Below are 22,159 nucleotides of genomic sequence, written 5' to 3'. Positions count from 1 at the left end.
AACTTGAACAAATAGAAAGAGAACAGCAAAAGAAGCCCACAGCCACCAGAAGAAAGGAAATAATAAAGATCAGAGCAGAAATAAATGAAATAGAGAATAGAAAAACAATAGAAAGAATCAACAAAACCAAAAGTTGGTTCTTTGAAAGAATCAACAAAATCGACAAACCACTGGCCAGACTGACAAAGGAAAAGCAGGAGAGGATGCAAATAACCCAAATAAGAAATGAAACTGGGGACATTACAACAGACCCAACTGAAATAAAAAGGATCATAACAGAGTATTATGAAAAAGTATACTCTAATAAGTTTGAAAACCTAGAGAAAATGGACAAGTTCCTAGAAACACACTACCTCCCCAAACTAACATAAAATGATGTTGAAAGTCTGAACAGACCCATAACAAAAGATTGAAAAAGCATTAAGAAAAAAAACTCCCAACCAAAAAAAGCCCTGGCCCAAATGGCTTTAACGGAGAATCCTACGAAACATTCAGAAAAGAGCTTATACCAGTACTACTAAAACTATTTCAGATCATAGAAAAGGAAGCAATTCTTCTGAAGTCATTCTATGAAGCCAGCATAACCCTGATACAAAAACAATGCAAAGACACCACAAAAAAAGAAAATTACAGACCAACATCTCTCATGAATATAGATGCAAAAATTGTCAACAAAATTCTAGCCAATAGAATTCAGCATCATATCAAAAAAATAATACACCACGACCAAGCAGGATTCATACCAGGTATGCAAAGATGGTTCAACATTAGAAAATCCATCAGCGTCATCCACCACATAAAAGGAAAGAAAAGAATCACAAGATCATCTCAATCGATGTGGAAAAGGCATTTGACAAAGTCCAACACCATTCCTAATAAAAACTCTCAATAAAATAGGTATAGAAGGAAAATTTCTCAACATAATAAAGGACATCTATACGAAACCAATGGCCAACGTCATTCTTAATGGAGAGAGGCTGAAAACATTCTCCTTGAGATCAGGAAGAATACCAGGATGCCCTTTATCACCACTCCTATTTAACATTGTGTTGGAAGTCCTAGCTAGAGCAGTAAGGCAAGAAACATAAATAAAAGGCATCCAAATTGGTAATGAAGAAGTTAAACTCTCCCTATTTGCGGATGATATGCTATACAGAGAAAACCCAAAAGACTCCACAGGAAGACTACTGAAACTAATAGAAAGATTCAGCAGTTTAGCAGGATACAAGATAAACATACAAAAATCAGTTGGTTTCCTATATACCAATAAAAAGAATGATGAAAAGGAAATCAGGAAGACAATACCATTTATAATAACCCCTAAAAAAATAAAAATACTTGGGAGTAAATCTAACCAGAAATGTTAAAGACCTATAGAAAGAAGACTACAAAACATTATTGGAAGAAACCAAAAGAGGATCTACATAAATGGAAAAACATACCATACTCATGGATAGGTAGACTCAACATTTTGAAAATGACAATTCTACCCGAAGCGATTTACAAATACAATGCAATACCATCTAAATACCAATAACATTCTTCAAAGAGATGGAAAAACTTATCATTAACTTCGTATTGAATGGGAAGGAGCCCCGGATCAGTAAAGCACTATTGAAGAAGAAGAATAAAGTAGGAGGACTCACACACCCTGACCTCAGAACCTAGTATACAGCTTTAGAAGTCAAAACAGCCTGGTACTGGTACGACGACAGATACATTGACCAATAGAACAGAATTGAGAATCCAGTTGTAAATCCACCCACCTGTGGCCACCTGATCTTTGACAAGAGCCCAAAGTCACCAAATGGGGAAAAGACAGTCTTTTTAACAAATGGTTCTGACGAAACTGGATATCCATCTGCAAAAAAAAGAAACAGGACCTATACCTCACACTGTACAGAAAAACTAACTCAAAATGGATCTAAATATAAATCCCAAAACCATGAACTTCATAGAAGAGAAAATAGGATGAATGCTAGAGGCCCTAATACACAGCATTAACAGGATATAAATCACAGCCAACAACACACAAGCTCCAGAGGATAAGCTAGATAACTGGGATTTTCTAAAAATTAAACAGTTATGTTCATCAAAAGAATTCATTAAAAGAGTAAAAAGGGAACCTATAGACTGGGAAAAAAATTTTAGCTGTTACAAAACAGACAAAGGTCTAATCTCTAAAATCTATAAGAAAATCCAACATCTCTACAATGAAAAGAGAAATAATTCAATTAAAAAATGGGCAAAGGAAATGAAGAGATACTTCACCAAAAAGACATTTAAGCAGCCAACAACCACATGAAGAAGTGCTCACTATCTCTAGCTGTTAGAGAAATGCAAATCAAAACCACAATGAGATACTATCTTATGTCAACAATATTAGCAGGAAATAATAAATGTTGGAAATGCTGCAGGGATTTCAGAACTCTTAGGCACCGCTGGTGGGAATACAAAATGATACAACCATTTTGGAAAACGATATGGCACTTCCTTAGAAAGCTAGAAATAGAAATACCTGATGATCCAGCAATCCCATTCCTAGGAATCTATCCTAGAGACATAAGAGTCATCACATGAATAGACATATGCACACCCATGTTCAGTGCAGCATTTTTCACAATAGCAAAATGATGGAAACATGCTAGATCCCCATCAACAGATGAATGGATAAACAAACTGTGGTACATACACACAATGGAGTATTACACACGATAAAGAGCAGTGATGAATCTGTGAAACATAACATAGATGAATCTGGAGGGCATTATGCTGAGTGAAATAAGTCAATCACAAAAGGATAAATATTATATAAGACCACTACTATAAAAACTCATGAAAAGGTATACATAAAAAAGAAACAATCTTTGATGGTGTCATGGATTTAATTATGTCCCCCTAAAAATGTGTGAATCAACTTGGTAAGGCCATGATTCCCAGTATTGTGTAGTTTTCCTCCATTTTGTGATTTTAATTTTATGTTGAGAGAATTAGGGTAGGATTGTAATACCACCCTTACTCAGGTCACCTCCCTGATCCAATGTAAAGGGAATTTCCCTGTGGTGTGGCCTGCACTACCTTTTATCTCTGAAGGAAAAGGAAGCAAGCAGAGAGTTGGGGACCTCATACCACCAAGAAAGCAGTACCAGGAGCAGAGTGCATCCTTTAGACCCGGGGTCCCTGCACTGAGAAGCTCCCACTCCGGGGAAAGATTGATGAGAAGGCTGAGAGAGAGAGAATGCCTTCCCCTGGAGCTGACACCCTGAATTTGGACTGTTAGCCTACTTACTGTGAGAAAATAAACTTCTCTTTTTTAAAGCCATCCACTTGTGGTATTTCTGTTATAGCAGCACTAGATGACTGAGACAGATGGTTATGAGGGAGGGGAGGGGTGGGGATGGAAAAACACTTAATAGATGAGTGGAAACTTTGGTGAAGGGTAAGACAGTACACAGTACTGGGGAAGCCAGCACAACCTGTACAAGGCAAGGTCATGGTAGCTCCATAGACACATCCAAACTCCCTGAGATACCTAATTGCTGGGCTGAGGGCTGTGGGGACCATTATCTCCTGGAACATCTAGCTCAGTTGGCTTAACATAGTTTATAAAGAACATGTTCTACATTCTACTTGGTGAGTAGCATTTGGGGTCTTAAAAGCCTGTGAGGGGCCATCTAGGATACTCCACTGGTCTCACTACTTTGGGAGCAAGGAAGAATGCTGAAAACTAAAGATACAAGGGAAAGATTATCCCAAAGGACTAACGGACCATATCTACCACGGCCTCCACCAGAATGAGTCCAGTAAAACTAGATGTTGGCCGGATACCACCAACTGTACCGACAGGGATCATAATAGAAGGTCCCTGACAGAGTTGGAGAAAAACGTAGAATAAAGTTCTAACTGAAAAAGAAAGATCAGACTTGCTGGCCTGACAGAAACTGGAGAAACCCTGAGATGATGGCCCCCATGCACCCTTTCACCTCAGTAATGAAGTCACTCCTGAGGTTCACCCTTCAGCCAATGATTGAATAGACCCATGGAACAAAACAAGACTAAAGGGGTGCACCAGCCCTGGGTCAGGGACTGGAAGGCAGGAGGGAGTAGGAAAGGTGTTAATAGGGAACCCAGAGTTGAGAAGGGGAGTGTTGACATGTCATGGGGTTGTTAACCAATGCCATAAAACAATGTGTGTACTAACTGATGAGAAACTAATTGTTTTGCAAACCTTCATCTAAATTACAATTTAAAAAAGATACATAGACACCAGAAAATAAGCTAGATAACTGGGATCTTTTAAAAATTAAAACATATACTCGTCAAAAGAATTCACCAAAAGAGTAAAAAGTGAATATACAGACTGAGGAAAAATTTTTGGCTATGAAAAATCCAACAAAGGTCTAATCTCTAAATTCTACAGGAAAATCCAACACCTCTAAAACAAAAGGACAAATAATCCAATTAAAAAGTGAGCAAAGGATATGGACAGACACTTCACCAAGAAGACATTCAAGTGGCTGATAGACATATGAGGAAAAGCTTGGGATCACCAATGGAGAAATGCACATCAAAACCACAATGAGATACAATCTCACCCCAACATTACTGGCATGAATTTTAAAAAAGAGAATATAATAAATGTTGGAGAGGCTGTGGCAAGACTGGAACTCTTATGCACTGTGAGTGGGAATCCAAAATAGTACAACCATTTGGAAAATGATGTGGTGCTTCCTTAAAAAGTTAGAAATAGAAATACCATATGATCCAGGAATTCCACTCCTAGGAATATATCTTAGTGAAATAAGAGCCTTCACATGAATAGACATATGCACACCCATGTTCATTACAGCATTGTTCACAATAGCAAAAAGATGTATACAAAGTACCAATCAACAGATGAATGAATGAATAAACAAACTGTGGTACATACACACAATGGAGTACTATGCAATGATAAAGAACAATGATGAATCTGTGAGATGTCTCACAACATGGATGAATCTGGAAGGCATTATGCTGAGGGAAATAAGCCAATCACAAAAGAATAAATAGTGTTTGAGACTACTACTATAAAAACTCATGAAAAGGTTTACACACAAAAAGAAACAATCTTTGATGGTTATGAGGGAGGGGAAGTGTGGGTATGGAAATACACTAAATAGACAATAGATAAGTGGTAACTTTGGTGAAGGGGAAGGCAGTATACAATATTGGGGAAGCCAGCCCAGCTTAACCAAGGGAAGGTCATAGAAGCTCTACAGATATAGCCAAACTTCCTAAGGGACTGAATTACTGGGCTGAGGGCTGTGGGGACCATCTACAGGTCCATTGGCATAACATAGTTTATAAAGAAAATGTTCTACATCCTGCTTTGGTGAGTAGTGTCTGGGGTCTTAAAAGTTTGTGAGTGGTCATCTAAATATACTCCACTGGTCTCATCCTGTCTGGAGCAAGGGGGAATGAAGAAAACCAAAGACACAGGAGAAAGATTAATCCAAAGGACTAATGGACCACAAGTAGCATAGCCTCTACCAGATTTGAGTCCAGTACATTTAGGTGGTGCCCGGATACGACCAGCTACCGTTCTGACAGGAATCACAATAGAGGGTCCCGAACAGAGGTGGAGAAAAATGTAAAGCAAAATTCTAAGTGATGACAAAAAAAGACCAAACTTACTGGTCTGACAGAGACTGGAAAAACCCCGAGAGTATGGTGTCTGGTTACCTTTTTAGCTCAGTACTAAACTCACTGCTGAGATTCACCTTTCAGCCAAAGATTAGACCAGAGCATAAAACAAAGTGAGACTAAATGGGCACACCAGCCTAGGGGCAAGGATGAGAAGACAGAAGGGGACAAGCAAGCTGATAACGGGGAACCCAAGGTTGAGAACAGGAGAGTATTGACCTGTCATGAGGTTGGCACCAGTGTCACAAAACAATATGTGTGTTAATTTTTTAATGAGAAGCAACTTTGTAAACCTTCCTCCAAGGTACAATTAAAAAAAAAAAAAAAAGCAAAACAAACTAGCTATGGCCCATCTTTTTGCCCGTAAGTTTTCTTACAAGAACTTTATGGTTTTAGCTTTAACATTTAGGCCGTTGATCCATTTTGAATTCGTTTTTGTGTAGTGTGAGGTGGGGGTCCTGCTTTATTTTTCTGCAAGTGGAAATCCAATGTTGCCAGCACCATTTGTGGAAGAGACTGTTCCTTCCCCATTGAATGAACTTAACAACCTTGTCGAAAATCAGTTGTCTATAGATACATAGATTTATTCCTGGGCTCTCAGTTTTATTCCATTCATTTACGTATCCATCATTAAGCGAGTTTCGGGCTACTTTGATTACTGTGGTTGTACTGCATTTTTTGAAATTGGGAATTTTGAGGCCTCCTACTTTGGTTCTTTAAAATTGCATTAGTTAACCTGTGTCTCTTTCCTGTCCATATACAGTTGAGGATTAGTTTTCCATTTCTGTAAAGAATGCTGTTGGAATTTTGATTAGGATTGCATTCATTCTATAGATCACTTTGCGTGGTATTAATATTTTCACAGTATTCAGTCTTCCAATTCCATGAGTGTGGATTATCTTTCCATTTATTTAGGTCTGTTTTAGTCTCTTGCAGCCATGTTTTACATTTTTTTTTTTTGTATAAATCCTTTACATCCCTGATTGGGTTTATTCCCAGGTATCTTATTTCTTTAGTTGCCATTGTAAATGGTATTGTTTTCTTGATTTCCTTTTCAGATTTCTCCTTGTTGGTGTGTGGAAACAATTGTTTTTTGTGTGTATTGATGTGTACCCTGCAACTTCGCTGAATTCTTCTATGAGGTCTAGCAGCTTTCTTGTAGATTTTGGGGGATTTTCTATGTATAGGATCATGTCATCTGCTAATAGAGAGAGTTTTACTTCTTCCTTTCCAATTTGGATAACCTTTATTTCTTTTTCTTGCCTTATTGCTCTTGCTAGGACTTGTAGTGTGTTATTGAATAGACGTGATAGGCAGCATCCCTGTTTCATGCCCGTTCTCAAGGGAAAGGGTCTTAGTGTTTCTGCATTGAGTATAATGTTGGCAGTTGGTTTTTCATAGATACTCTTAATCATGTTAAGGAATTCCCCTTCTATTCCTGTCTTGTTGAGAGTTTTTATCAGAAAAGTGTGTTGGATTTTATCAAATGCCTTTTTTGTGTCTATTGAGAGGATCATGTGGTTGGTTTTCATTGTTCTATTGAGTGGCATATTATATTGATTTTCTAATGTTGAACCATCCTTGCATTCCTGGAATAAACCCCGCTTCGTCATGGTGTATAATTCTTTTAATATATTGCTGGATTCTGTTCACTAGGATTTTGTTGAGAATTATTGCATCTATATTAATGCAGGATATTGGTCTGTAGTTTTCTTGTGATGTCTTAGTCTCGCCTTGGAATCAGGATAATGCTGGCTTCACAGAATGAGTTAGGGAGTATTCCTTCCTCTTGTATGTTTTTGAAGAGTTTGAGTCTGATTGGTATCAATTCTTCTCTGGATATTTGGCAAAATTCCTCAGTTAAGCTGTCTGTTCCAGGGCTTTTTTGTTGTTGTTTTTGGGAGGTTTTATTGTTCATTTTTAATCACTGACAATTCATGCTAATGGGGTGGAGATTTTTTTATTTGAATAATGAATATTTTCTGATTAGTGATTACTATGTGAGTCAGAAAGGTTGCTGGAAAAAGTGTAATTGGGATACTGACAGAGTACCAGCTATAGGAGAAGAACATCACTGCACTGAAGAGACTGCACCTGAATATTAATTTTCACACTGCATTACTTCTAGGCCACACATGTCTATAAACAATGTGAACTCTGATTTTGATTCAGTTGTTAAAGGAACTAATGAAAATTGTGCTCATGATTGAGTTTTGGTCCCTTGAGTGTACATTTTTCAGAATGCTGTGAAAATAAATGAGTAGTGAATATAGAACTCTAATTTTCCAACCTGAAATATGCTCACAGTTAAGGGGGAAAGTAGTCGTATGAATTTTTTGAAATCAGATATGAGATAAAAACATTTCTTCATGACCCTAAAAAAGATCATTTTTATGATTTCAGCAGCTTGCTCAAATGGCATGTCTCTGTACCTTCAACAGTTTGAAGCTATTCTTGAGGGCTAAATTGGTATGGATTTTAATGCTAAAGATAATATATCAGGAAAACTATAAAACAAAGAAGGGTTAATCACTATGTGGTGGAATTTTTCACACATTGAAAATATGCCTTCTCTTCCCTTTACCCAGAAAAGTAATCACTCATTTTCCTTTTTTTCAATGGTTTTTGGTATATTTATGGATATGTACAATCATCACTGCATTCAATTTTAAAACACTTTCATCACCTCAAAGAAAAAAGTCTTTTTGGGTGGTGAAAACTTTGGAAATGGATAGTGGTGATGGTTGCACCACATGATGAATGTAATTAACGTCTCTGAATTGTACACTCAAAAAAGACTAAAATGGCAAATTTTCTTTTATATATGTGTGTCTGTGTGTATAACTCCAATAGTAAAAAATAAAAAGAAGCCCTGTACCTTTAGCTATCACCCCCTCCCCCTCCACACCTTCCTCCCCAGTCGTTTAGCAACTACTAATTTACTTTCTGTCTCTATAATAACCAAACCCAACCCAATTCCGACTCATAGCAACACTATGGGACAGAGTAGAACAGCCCCATAGAGTTTCCAAGGAGCGCCTGGTAGATTTGAACTGCTGACTTTTTGGTTAGCGGCTATTCCTCTTAACCACTACACCACTAGGGTTTCCTCTGTCTCTATAGATTTCTCTATTCTGGACTTTCATATAAATGGGATCACATAGTATGTGGTCTTTTATGACGGGCTTTTTCACTTAGCATAATGCTTTCAAACTTCATGATGTAGCATGTATCAGTACTTCATTCCTTTGTATGGCTGAATAATATTTCAACTCATTTTACTTGGAATACCTCTATTTGAGTATTTATCACATTGTATCAGATATAGAATATTGAATATACCATGGACTGCCAAAAAAAACGAGCAAATCTATCTTGGAAGAAGTACAACCAGAATGTTCCTTAGAACCAAGGATGGCAAGACTGCATCTTTACATACTTTGGACATGTTGTCAGGAGGGATCAGTCCCTGGAGAAGGACATTATGCTTGTTAAAGTAGAGGATCAGCGAAAAAGAGGAAGACCCTCAATGAGATGGATTGACACAGTGGCTACAACAATGGGCTCAAGCATAACAAGGATTGTAAGGATGGCGCCAGACCAGGCAGTGTTTTGTTCTGTGGTACATGGGGTCATTATGAGTCGGAACCAACTCGAAGGCACCTAATAAGAACAACATCAGATACTTCGGGGTGTGAATTTCGCCCAATTGGACCGTGCACTCCTTAAGGGTTACCAGTTACGCTCTCTCCCCAACAATGATATGCTAGTAAATGTTTAATAACAGACTTTCCAGCGATAAAATGTATACATACATAAGCTTATACATTTCACTGAGACAACATATCTATAGCACACGATTTGCAAGTAATAATAAAGTATACAATAAACCCATTGCCATTGAGTCAATTCCAACTCATAGCAACTCTATAGGACAGAGTAGAATTGCCCTGTAGAGTTTCTAAGAAGTGCCTGGTGGATTCGAACTGCTGAGCTTTTGGTTAGCAGCCATAGCTCTTAACCACTATGCCACCAGGCTTTCCAAAGTATACAATACTCTTTATTATAAAATCCAAATAGCCAATTGATTGTCACAGAAGGCTTGAGTTAATTTTTTGCCAAACTCTTGTCTGTAGTCGTATATATAGACAACATATAGTTGTAGTTGTTAAATGAATGTTGTTCTGACATAAATGTTGGTTGATATTTTTGCTTAAGAAAATGATTATGATGAAAGTGAAATGATAAAAACATGTTGGAACTTTTGTCAATGACATGAGTGACTTCTTTGCTAAAACTGATGCTAGTCATTGCATATTGGAAAAATATTTCTCCTTTTTTTCTTGGTGCTACTTACAATTTTATTTACTGTTGTTTAATCTGCATTGTTAACATTTTTTTAATCACTATCTTAAGTCTAGACTATGAACAGAACATTGAGTCATGCTTTGATTTGCAGTATTTGTCAGTTTCCATGGTATGAACATTCCCACCATGGCCTAATTCAGGCTACCAATGGGACATCACTGAACACAGAGTTGTTAAGAGATGGGCAGTAACACCATTATATAGTATTTTTGCCATCTGAATACCACCTATTTAAAAAAAACTATGTAAAAGTATACCTCTTCTTCACTGCTTTGAGATACAGCAGCCCTTATCTATATAAATTTTCTTATGTACTTGGGTGAGTTTCTCACTTTTGTATTCTATTAGTTTTGTTATTCAAGTGCCAACTGTTATATTGTAAAGGCTTTAGAACATGCTTTAATATCTGATGTGACTGGTCTCTGCTTCAGTGCTCTTCTTTTGCAGAATTTTCTTGCCTTTTCTTGTTTGATTTTCCAAATGAACTTTATAATCAACTTGTGCTTATAGCAGTGTTCTTAATCAGGGTGTGTATCACAAGCACCTGTAGAGTTAAAAAAAAAAAAGAAATAATAACTTGGCCCCCCGAGACTTAGTGAATCTCTGAGCACTGGACCTGGGTGTGTACATTTTGAAAAAGCTCTCCAATTGATTCTGATAATCGCATTTAAGAAAAAATGAGCTGTAAAATTCAAGTTCTTTTTCCAAATTTTCTTATGATTTGTTTCCCCCTTTGTATTCCAGACCTTAGTTAATGACTTCACCACTTACCCAGGTTCCTGAGTAGAACTCCCAGTAGTTCTCCTTCATTTCTTCTTCCTTAACTCAGTTTTTTCAGGTAAAAAAGCCAAATTTTACCTCAAACACATCTGGCTCCAAATCTCCAGTACCACTGTCTTTCACCATGTTTTTCGTGGACTGTTGGCAGCAGGCTTAATGTTGACTAATATCTCCTCATACTACAGTCCATCATTAGCACTGTTTTCACAATTATTGTTCCTTCAAAACAAAATTGATCATGTTACTCCTTTACTAATCTTCATGGGCTCTCAGTATAAATTCAGCCACATTACCTTGGTGTGGTTAGCGGTCCCAGCCTCCTTTTCTGGCCTTTATCCTTCTCATTCCAAACCTCACACTGCATATAACTGTTACGCTGCATTTCTCATAGTGGATGGACACCAGACCTAAGAGTTCTGTGTATTTATGATTATAGTTTTCTTCACTTATAAGTCCCCCTCTCCCGCTTCTTGGCCTGGTAAACTCTCAGTTTTTGTGATGCAGTGTAAATGGTATCTTTTTGATAAAGCCTTTTTTAGTCTTCTCGTCAGAATTGGGGCCCCATCCTCTTTATTCTCACATAACTCTAATATTTGTACCTTTATAATATGATTTGTAGGAGTCTCTAATCTCTCAGGAATTTCACACTTTCAACATCAGCCAGAAGGTAAGCTTTTCATGTTTTTTTCAGCCTCTAGCACAGTGTATAACATATAGCAAGCACTCAAATGTTTGTTCAATGAGTAGAAACAAATAAAGCTTCATTAGTTTGCACTGATTGAAACAGAAACAAGATTTGACAGTGGCCAGCTTGTTCTACTATTGAGATCTCTTGTACTTTTGCTTTTTTGTTGTCAGCATTCCTAGACTTTGTTCTCTGTACATAGCAATTCTTTACTCTGTAAGGAACCGTGTACAACACCCATAGTAGTAAATGATGACATTTATCTACCTGTTTAAGAAATTCTATCTTGGTTTTAAAAACATCGTGTTTTACAGAAGAAAGTGCAATAATTTAGTACATAGTAGTGGCATAATTAGTCTTTTGGATTGGTGTATATCATATATAGACAGAATTTTAGAATTATCAGTAAAATTGGAAAAGATCTTCTTGATTATTCTTTCACAATTCCATACATGATGAGGTACTAATTTAAATGGTGATCTTGGGTAGAAGACTAAGTACGGGGTCCAAATTGTAACTTTAATAATTATTTTCTCTGCTTTTCCCCTCTCTATGTTTTAATCTCTAAAATGATCAAATGCAATAGCATGAAGAAAGGGAGGGAGTCATTAAAAAATAGGACTTAAGCACAAATTCTCTTTAGTAAGAAACTACCAAATACCTGGAGTAAAATCTAAAATGTATAATTTACCATTATTTTTTAAAAATCAGTTTAAAGTATAGATTACATTGGATAATTAATATATTTGAATTGCCAAAAAACCTGATTATTTCAAAGATATATTTTAATACAAAAAGTAAAGCTTTTATTATTTTTTATCAAAATAAAAAAATCCATCTTAGAGATACAAATGTGAATTTTTCATTTACTAATGACTTTATTGATTTCCATCTAAGTTCATATTCATGAATGTCACAAAAATATTTCCCATCAAGAACCCTTGATAAAATATATTCTTTAAATGTGCTTAAAAAGACACTAAGATCAAATTCTTCATTATCACCATTTTTATCTCTTATTCCAACCTTTTGAAGACATTAAGTCCCCCACTTTTTTGTTACTTCACTGTAAAATCAAGGAAATGAAAATATGTTGTATGTGGATTCAACTTGAAAAAAGATATATACACATATACATATAGATAAAACTTTTGAATTACAGTTCTAAAATCACTCAGGAAAAATGATAAAAACTTTTTATATGAGCTTTTCTATAATAGTCACTTTCATTACATATGTACCTTTTTTCCTGTTGTTGGGGCATATTTCCACAGTCTAAATTAATAAATGAATGTTATTCTACGAGTTTTTTCCTTATAGATTTCTTCTTTAAAAGTCAGGCAATATAAACTTCATATCCTTATGAAACCCCGTTTGGAAAACCAGCGTGTCACCTCCTAAGCCAATATTATTGGAACCGAAACAACATGCTTTGTATTGTTTAAAATATTTAAGTAAAAATATTCTTAATTATTCACATTACAGTGTGCCACTTAGCTTTGTTAAGAGAAGTGTTTTAAGAGAATTCTTATGAAAATTAAGGCAACTTGAATCTAGCCCTTTTTTCTTAATGCTTTCAAAATTAAATATTTTCAGCAGTAGCTCAAATAATTAGCAAAGCATCAGTAATGGATTGTTTAAAATATTAATAATACCTTATTTGCCAATGGAAATATCAGTGAATTTCATTGTTTACTTCCAAATGTTTTAAAATACTGTTGTTTGAGTAATAACCACCGCTATAGAAAAAGGCATTAAATTTTTTTTGCATATTGGTTTGGATGGAGTAACTAAATGCTAGCGTTCATGCCTACATTGTAGTCTATATTTTTCTTCTGGAGCATTATTAGTAAAATTTGAGATTTAAGAAGTATTGACCCAGTCATATATGTACAGAGCTTGGCCTCTGAGTTAATTAAATATGAGTTAATAATATATTATAAGGAAATTATTGTCCTTATTACAGTTATTAGGTAGTTACTCAAATTATAGCTTCAAAGGAATGCAGAGCATGGAAAACTCAGGATTAAATTATGCATCTGAACCTTAGGCCAGCTTTTACTGTACAGACAGTTTGCTGCTAAGACAGAAATTGTATGTCATTGAAATTAAATGCTTTTCTGGGGATGGAAGGTTCCAGTTTTTAATGAAATTACTGAGTGTGGTGTAGTGAAATGATTAAAATCTGTATTCCGGGAATGTGGCAGGGAAAAAAAATCAATAAGTGCCAGCACAGCTTTGCTGCTCAATGTGAATCCTGAGAAGGAAATAAACTACTACAAAAATAATAATTAAAAACATATCAGCACATTAATTTATTTAGCATCAGTCTCCTGAGACATCATCTTCACTAATTTTTAGCATACATTTTACTACGTAATGAGCAGCCTTCTTTTCAGATATCCCTATTAGACAGGCAGCATTTCTGCCCTTCCCCCAGTGCTCCTGCATTGCAATCATTGTACTTGCACTTATTATGTTACAAATGACCGAGGTAAGGCTGACATTCTCAGCGCATGCAAAAAGACCTCGTCTGCCAAGCTTTTTTTTTCCCCTAATGAAGCAGCTTTGTGAAATCTCCCCATGTGTTAATACTAATGAAGATCCTCCAGCACAATTAAAATCACAGCCAGTGGCTGAAGAGGAAACATAAAACAATAGCATCTTTTAAAATACATTTATCCACATTTATATGTATAAAATATATTTATATGGTCAAGTTATTCTCCTTTAACTTCATTTTCACTTGATCTTCATCATGAATAAATTACACAATTTTAAAATTATATGAACTTTGAGAATTCAGTGTGTTCCCAGGGAAAAAGCACTAGCTCGATTAAATTATTTTTAAAATTATATATCTTTTTGGGTGATAATATGTTCTCAAGGTTAAGTCTTTTTATTTTTTTAATGCTTCATTTTTAGGAAGCTATTCTGGGGGAATGGGGTGCAGGAGGGAATGGGGTGTTGTGGTTTACCTTTAGCTTAACTTGATTGATTGCGGGAAGTGAGAACTGGATGGAAAAAGTGGAAAGGTAAAAAAACTGAGAAAGTTGGAAGAGGTTCTGGGGGTAGACAAATGGCACACCCCGTGTGTCGTTTAAAGATGGAGCAAGGAGCTACCAGTCTTGGTTTTTAAAAAAGTGTTCAATTCCTACAATTAGCTTTTTTTTTTTAACCTCTCAAAAATTGGAAAAAAGAAAACTATCGAGATTATTTTTTATAGTTTTCATATATAACTTAAAAACTATCTTTAATGGCGTTCATTTTTTAATTTTAACTCAGTTAAACATTACAGCTAGTTTAATTTGCCCGTGGAAGGGCAGTAGTAGCGTATTATCCCGGGACTGTCTTGCGTCCTGCTTTTAATTTTATTTCGGGTTCCTAGTATCCTCGAATTCTTGGCATATGAATTTAGTTTGGCATGTAGACTTCCACCGAATTCTGAGTTTACGGGCATAAAAGTTTGGGTGAAGGTAGTTAACCTACGCTCCCTCTTCTCCAGTTTAACTCGTTTTTAAATTAAGTTTTCAGTTCTGTTTTCCTTTAAAAGCAAAACAAAACATTTAACTTTCTTAACTTTTTCCTGGGGAAATGAACGGTGCAAACTCAAAGCTACAGTATTCTTGGAAGGAAGAAGCAACTCCCCCCTCCCTTGGCTCCTTTAGGAGCTAATAGGTCATTTATTTGGAACTGAAATGGTATAAACAATTCTCTCTCTCTTTTCCCTTGTTAACAGCAACTTTCATTGTTAGAGAGAGGAGAGAGAGAGAAGCCTTGTTGGTTGACGTCACTTGGTTCATGAAGCCTTCGCCTAGAAGTGAAGCTGCTGAACAAACCTTGAGAAGAATCATCTCCTGCTTCAATCTGCTGCTGGATAGGAACTAATCAGAGAGAGAGAGAGAGAGGCGGAAGACGGAGAAGGAAGGAGTCAAAGGCTTCCCCGATCACAAATCTCACCTCCACTCCAGCTCTTTTTATACTTTTCTTGCAGAAATAATACTAGAAATAAGGAGGTGGTGGGTTTCCAAAAACAAAAAATCGTAACCTTCAACCATCCGGGGGAGGCAAAAACCCCATCCACCGCAACTCTCAGTTCGAAAGTAAAGGTGAGTTAAAAATCCTTGGGTGTGAGGGGTGCGGGTGAAGATGAAAATTCCAAATGTTTTAACAGTCGGTTGAAACAGAAAAGGAGAAACTACGCTCCTGCGAGCGGGGAGGCTCCGGAGTTGCTTATCTCGCGGCGCTCGCCCTGCCCGCCCTGCCGCCGCTGTTTACCCTCGCTGGTCGCTGTGTCTCTTTGTTGTGCTGGCTGGAAGGCTGGGGTGGTTCTCAGGGTCCCGGCTGGAGTTTGGGGGAGGAGGACGCGGGGATGCCCGGTCCTGGGTGGGAGGTGTGGGGGGCCGCGGTCTCAGGAGAATGTAAACTTTATTCCTAGCTGCCAGTGCGGGACTTCTGTCTCGCGGGGCCGCGCCGTGCCTTCCCTGCCTGGCCTCCGCCGCCGAGGCTTCCCCGGCTCGGGCGGGCGGCCGCCGCGAGTCCGCCTCCTTTGTGCCGGCTGCCCCGGCTTCGCGTCTCCTTCCTCCTCTTCGGCTTCTAGCGTTCAGGTCTCCGCCAAATGTTTTGCTTCTTGAAATATCACCTCTGGCACTATTGCGATCTCCGTTCCTACCCCAGAATATCCGCCCCCCCTTCTCCCCCCGCCGGGGTAGTTTCAAAATCCCCCCCCGCCCCGTTCGCCTACTGTTGCCCTGTTTTGCCTCCGCCCCTCTTCCCTCCCTGACTGATGAGCTGCGCCTGCCAACCCCGGCTTCCCGATTCGGGCCTCCTGCTCTCTGTGCAGCTTGGAACTCTAGAGTTTACAGAAAATGTGCTGAAGTGGGGTGGCCAGGTGGGACGGGGAAAAGATCTGGGTACTTGGGGAGACCTGTGTCAGTACGAAGGTTAGAGGAGCATTGCTTTTCCTACAGTAATGTCTGTGACCCGGTCTCTCATTTCCCAGTACTTCTTCACGGGGAACCGGCAGGTCTCAACTCTTCTCCTTTCCTCTTGTTTAATCTTCTTGTCGCTCCCCCCACCTTTTCCGTTTCTCGGCTTCCCTACCCTTAAAGTAGTTCCAGGAACCCCAGGATTGAGATTTTGGAAAGCAAGTGTTTGAAGAGTCAAAGCTGGCTCTGCTTCTTGGAGATTTTCTCTGCTTTTCTCTCGCCCTCTGTATTTATCTTTTGTGTGTTGCTTCCTTATAAAGAGAGAAGCAGCTGCAGTCCTTGGCCGAGTTGTTGAAATTTATCCCTTTGTGTATATTACAATATCCTCCATTTTTTCCCCCTGCCCTCTAAACAACAAGCGTTTCGCCATCTTGGGCAATTTTTATTCCCAAGTCTCTCTTTTATATTTTTGAGGAAGGAAAAGAAGCCTTGAAAAGGCGAAAAGTGTGTCTGCGTAAGACTCAAAGTTTAAGGAATGTTAAGGGGGCCGGTGACGTCATGTAAACTTTACAGAGATATTTTCCCAGGAGTAATTTTTTCGCATGTTATTTTCCCTGTTTAAAAAGATTCTATGACTTACAGGTTAACGATAAATTGTGTTGCTTATTTGTGTTCTTGTCTCAAAATGAAACCTCATAGCCTGTATGTTTTATGTTTTGGTAACAGGTGGAAAATTATGTGCCAAAAATGGTATAAACTTTTATTGTGGCTTTCGGTATTCACCTAGTTTCTTTCTACATTTTTTTTTTTCTTTAAAGCTTTCAAATATTATTTTTGATCAGCATATTCCCTTGCTTTTTTGGCCCACTCTTAGCTGTGGATTTTTTTTTCTTTTTGATCAACTTTATTCATTTTTGTGTATATTTTAGATTATCCGACTTCGATTTTGTAATTAAATGTTCTATTTTTTACATACTACTTTGCAGTTTGAAAAGATACAACTGAGTTTATTTAAATGGTTAATTTTTGAAAATACCGGAATACACCGGATACTCCTATTCAGTACGAGATATGAATTTTTTTATGAAGTAAAAAGCTTGGCAGAGAGTTAGCTAGTACTTAAAATGTAGAATTGATTTTAAAAGATATTTATAACCTCTGGCCATAAGCTTTCTGTATGAAAAGATAAACAATAGAAACTGGTGTTCTTTTAATTTGCTGCTCTAAAATAGTTTTCCACCTCACAAAAGTTCAGCTGGTCACATGACCAAACTTAATGATACACTGGCTAGTATATAAATAAGAGGCACTGTAAATTGAATGGAAAAGTGGAATTCTGTCTCCTGTAGTCATTTTCAGTCAGCATATTTACATCTCTTCTAACAAGGACATGAAACTGTATTTAATTTGCATTCTCTTTGTCTTCTGGGTTGGGGAAAAACATTGACTACTATTAACTGAAAAAAGCTAATAGAAACATTTCTGAATGCATTGGAAACGTCTAACACATAAAAACTTATGCTGTATATGCTATATGTTTTTATCTCTGTAGCAGCCTTCTTTGGTGTTAAGTGCTATTTATCGAGGAATTTGCTTTATGTAAAATGCTATATAGAAAAGTTGACTGAATTGAATGTCTGCCGTTTATGTGAATTGTAGGTAGATAAAAAATGTTTAAATAGTTAAAAGCACATAGAACAGATGGTTCTAAATTATACATGCAACAAAGGACCAGAAGATTTGGCAGATTATAAATGGCGAGCAACAGAGGATAAGCAGTTTAAGAAAATGGTAGTTAAGTACATTTGATGTCTCACACCTATTGTAAACATTCTACATATTGTTACAGTGCTGCGTAATCAATAATTTAGACAACATTAAGGCACTTGTATGTTTCAGATAGGAAATAAGGTAAGATATTTCCAATGTTTGAGATGAGTGGTTGAATGCAAAATTATTCTAAGCCTAGTATAAGTGTTTTTTGCCCCCCTCCTCAGGAAAAGAAGTTGTATTACTTTAAAAACAAAGTTATTTACAAGAGCTTAATATTATATTCATATAATGGCTTGGGGAGAAGTAGGAGTAGGTACATATTTTAAAATCTGGGGAATAATATCTTTACTGTTCTTGTATGTTGAACTGGTGCTGAGCAATAGCAAAGTTTATTCTTTCAAATATTAATTAAAAATATTTATGGAATATTCACTCTTGGAAATGCATTTATTAGAATACTCTTGGCATGATTTACTAAGTACTCATTAAATGAAGAGGGATATATTTTAATACTACATTTTGAGTCTTGTATTTTACATTATGGTAATGATTTACTTGAATATAGTTTACTCTTAATTTTTAAAATGTAAAGATTTTTATGTAGTTTTTGTCTTTCTAGAAGAATTAGGGTGTTTAATTATATGTAGCTTAAAAAAATTTAGAATAATAAACTATTCAACTTGGCAGAAATTTGTTTTTATTTTTATCAGCCTTTCATTTAAAATGCATATAAGTCCGTAATGGAAACCTTGGAATTCTAATTCTGTTGCCCTTTCTTCCATTTCTTTGTTTGCATGTTTATTATAGAACTGCAGTGTAAAGGAGCAGATGTTTTGCCACACATCCTGATGTGTTGCTTTTTCTTATGGGAGTGCATAACTGTTCCTTCTGATGCATCAACTTGACAGCTGGTTGATTTCATGGAGCTGCTAAGAAGCCATTAGTGGTGTCATTGAATTGAAACAGAACAGTCACTCCCAGCTTGAACTGCAATTGTTAATGTCTTTGTTGCTACTTTTTTGTTACTCTACAAGATGTAGGATATCACAGTCGCAAGAAAGTTCCTGTTTTCTGTCTTATCTCCTTGAATTAATGAAAGTATGTGTTAGAACTTGATTACTTTTAGGTTTAAAGATTTCCCAAAGTAAGGGATTTTAAGTTGTAGTATATGAGTTTTTCCCAGAACTACAAAAAGAAGAAATATGATTTAGCACAAAGTAATATGTTGATTTTGACCCCTAGATGAAATTATATCGTCAAGGTTTAATGATTTTTAATATACTTGATTTCTTGCGGGATTAATTAAATTAGTTATTTTACGATGTTTTTGATTATATAAAATTAATGAGGTTTTAAAAATACTATGCTTTCATAAATTTAGTTAAATGTTTCTTTGAACTTTTGTTACAGAGTTATTTTCTTAATAACCAGAAGAGAAAAAGTTACCGAGGAAATAGTTTTACATTTATTTTCCTTTATAAGGAGGCCAAGATATTAAATAATTCATATAGTTATTTAAAGTGTTTTACTAGTTGTCATTTAGTGATATTTTAAAAATGAAATTATATTTTTATTCTGATAACTTTTTGTACCCTTTTAGTTTCACCTAGCCAGTTGTGGTACTAAAATGGCATCATCATTCCATTGGTGCCTAAGTGTTTTCTTCTTTTTCAAATTATTCACATGGTTTTTTGGAGGGAGAGAGGAAGGAATAGAGAAAAGAGGAATAAAAACTGATAATCCCAACAGAGAAAAACACATTAAAAAATTTGTGTAAGAAAACTTTAAGATCAGATTTAAAAATATAAGATAGTTTATCACTAGGTTAAGGGATATTTTCCCAATTTTATTGATTTTTAAATCTTAAAGTACATTGAACTTTTAAACAGTTCTTCAAAGATTATAAAATTTGTAACATTTAAAATAGTTTTCCCATTAAAAAATATTTAAAATGTGAAATTGATGGTACGAGTATGTAATTTGCTGAGCTTAATTCCTTTAAAAGGACTTCCTATACAGTATAAACAGATTAGAAACATTCATAATATCCATCTGAATAATTCCAGAATTATAAAGTTTTTGAAATTATAAGTTTATGGAGGCTTGAAATAGATCCTATATCTCTCAGACTAAAGCTAAGATTTATATCCAGGTAAATTTTCTCTCAACCCCTTTTATATAATAAGTGAACAATTCCTTAAAACAAACAAATAAAAGTATTCTATTACCTTAGACTATGATTCAGTTTTTTTAAAATGTATTTATTTATGACACATTTGTGTCCAGGCAGATATTCATATACACCAAATTATGGTAAATTGAGTTATGCATTAAGTGTAAACAGTTTTTTTTTTAAAAGTACTCTCAATGCTTAATCCATTTTTAGACATAACATAGTCTTAATTACAGTGCAAATGAGCACCCCATAATTTCAGCAGGAACTTTTAAGCATTGGGTTTCTTAAAAGAAGGTAATTCTGAGCAGGAGAAGAGTCATAAAAGGTTTCGTAAATTCTTTCAGAAGTTTTTCTGTTGACAGTATTAACTTTGAAATTATGAGTAATCTATTCAATTCATATACAATTGCATATGGAATTATAAAATATTGCCAATATCTTCGCTGAAAGCAGGAAAATTAAATGAATTTATATGGTTTTCAAATCTATTTAAATACCATTTGATTTGTGACACATCATAATATTTAGTTATAAAATAATAATCCTGATACATGTAAATTAAACATTGAGTTTTTTAAATTAATAGGCTTTTTGAGACTATAAGGTGAAAATATGGTTTCTGTTTCACATATTTAAAAATTAACTATATAAGGATGTTTTAAAAAATAAAACATACTACTAAAACAGTTGTTTTTATAACTTAAAAAAATTTGACTTGTACCTTTAGTTTTGAATGCCTTTCATTCAAATAATTATTATTAGGGACAGAATAGTAATGAAGGTAATAGGTAAGAATCTTTACTAATTTTTGTGCCTGTGAGAGTGTGTGCATGTAAGAAAAAAGAAGCATTTAGTTTGAAGATAATTATCACATTGGTACTTCAGCTATGTATAGACATAATTGTGTGTTTTTCCTCTGTTTTTCTTTTTAACACTTTTCCACAAGCATACACTCATTAATCAAAGACGTTGCACTCCTGCTGAGGGCAGAGAGGTTCATCAAATTGGCAGTCAGTTTGGTGTAAAGAACGGTGTACTGAAGCTCTTAACTCGCTGGGACGTAAATAAATCTAAAGTCTTTGTATGCAAACCCTGGAGGTTAATACTGTATAATTCAGTGTCCTGTCTTTGTTTTTATGATTGATGTTTTTAAATGTTTGAAGCTTGATGCAAATCTTCTAGTAGGTCAGGTCTGACAGTCTGATTGGCTGAAGTAAGAAAGCATTAGGTTGTCAGAGGGACTTTGAGTATGCTGCAGAGATTTTGATTTTTTTCCCTACGAGATCATTGTCATATTGCCTGAGCTGTTATAGGAATGTACCAATGATTGACATCCCCTGCTGTGATAATGGACCTAGTGCATGAAATGCCAATAGTTTGGTCCTATTTGTTCAGAAGCTTAGTGCTATTTGTATCCTTAACAGAACTAACATGTAGAACAAGCGGAACTACTGGGATTTTTCTGTAGAAATAGTGCTGGGATTTGGCTTTAACATGAATTGGTTGCATATTCATAATTTAAGAACAGCTGGTTATAGCAAGCACATAGTCATTTGCGAGCTATTATAAACCATTCCACTCACACATGGAGCCAGCGCATGGTGAATTTTTTTTTTTTTTTTTTTTTTTATTGATCTACCTGCATTTAAAATCTGGTCACTGCAGCCACAGAAGCTCTTCATTTTAGCTGTGTTTGCAACATAGAACAGCTTCAATTTTAAGTATTTAATTTAAACTAAATGCTGAATAAAATGAAGATGCTTT

At 35.9% G+C, this 22,159-nt stretch overlaps 1 protein-coding gene across 4 annotated transcripts in view; it reads left to right on the top strand.

Moving 5' to 3' along the window:
- BAZ2B (bromodomain adjacent to zinc finger domain 2B) overlaps window positions 1-22,159 on the top strand; it is a 468,630-nt gene that overhangs the window by 97,190 nt on the left and 349,281 nt on the right. For all 4 annotated transcript variants that reach the window (XM_049888762.1, XM_049888761.1, XM_049888760.1 and 1 more), the window contains one exon: window positions 15,258-15,627. The gene's annotated coding sequence lies outside the window, so the exon portion shown is untranslated. The remainder of the gene's footprint in view (window positions 1-15,257; window positions 15,628-22,159) is intronic.

This window comes from Elephas maximus, chromosome 6, assembly GCF_024166365.1.
Source record: "Elephas maximus indicus isolate mEleMax1 chromosome 6, mEleMax1 primary haplotype, whole genome shotgun sequence".
NCBI lineage: Eukaryota > Metazoa > Chordata > Mammalia > Proboscidea > Elephantidae > Elephas > Elephas maximus.
The sequence above is the reverse complement of the archived record's forward strand: the minus strand, read 5'-3'. Positions and strand labels throughout refer to the sequence as shown.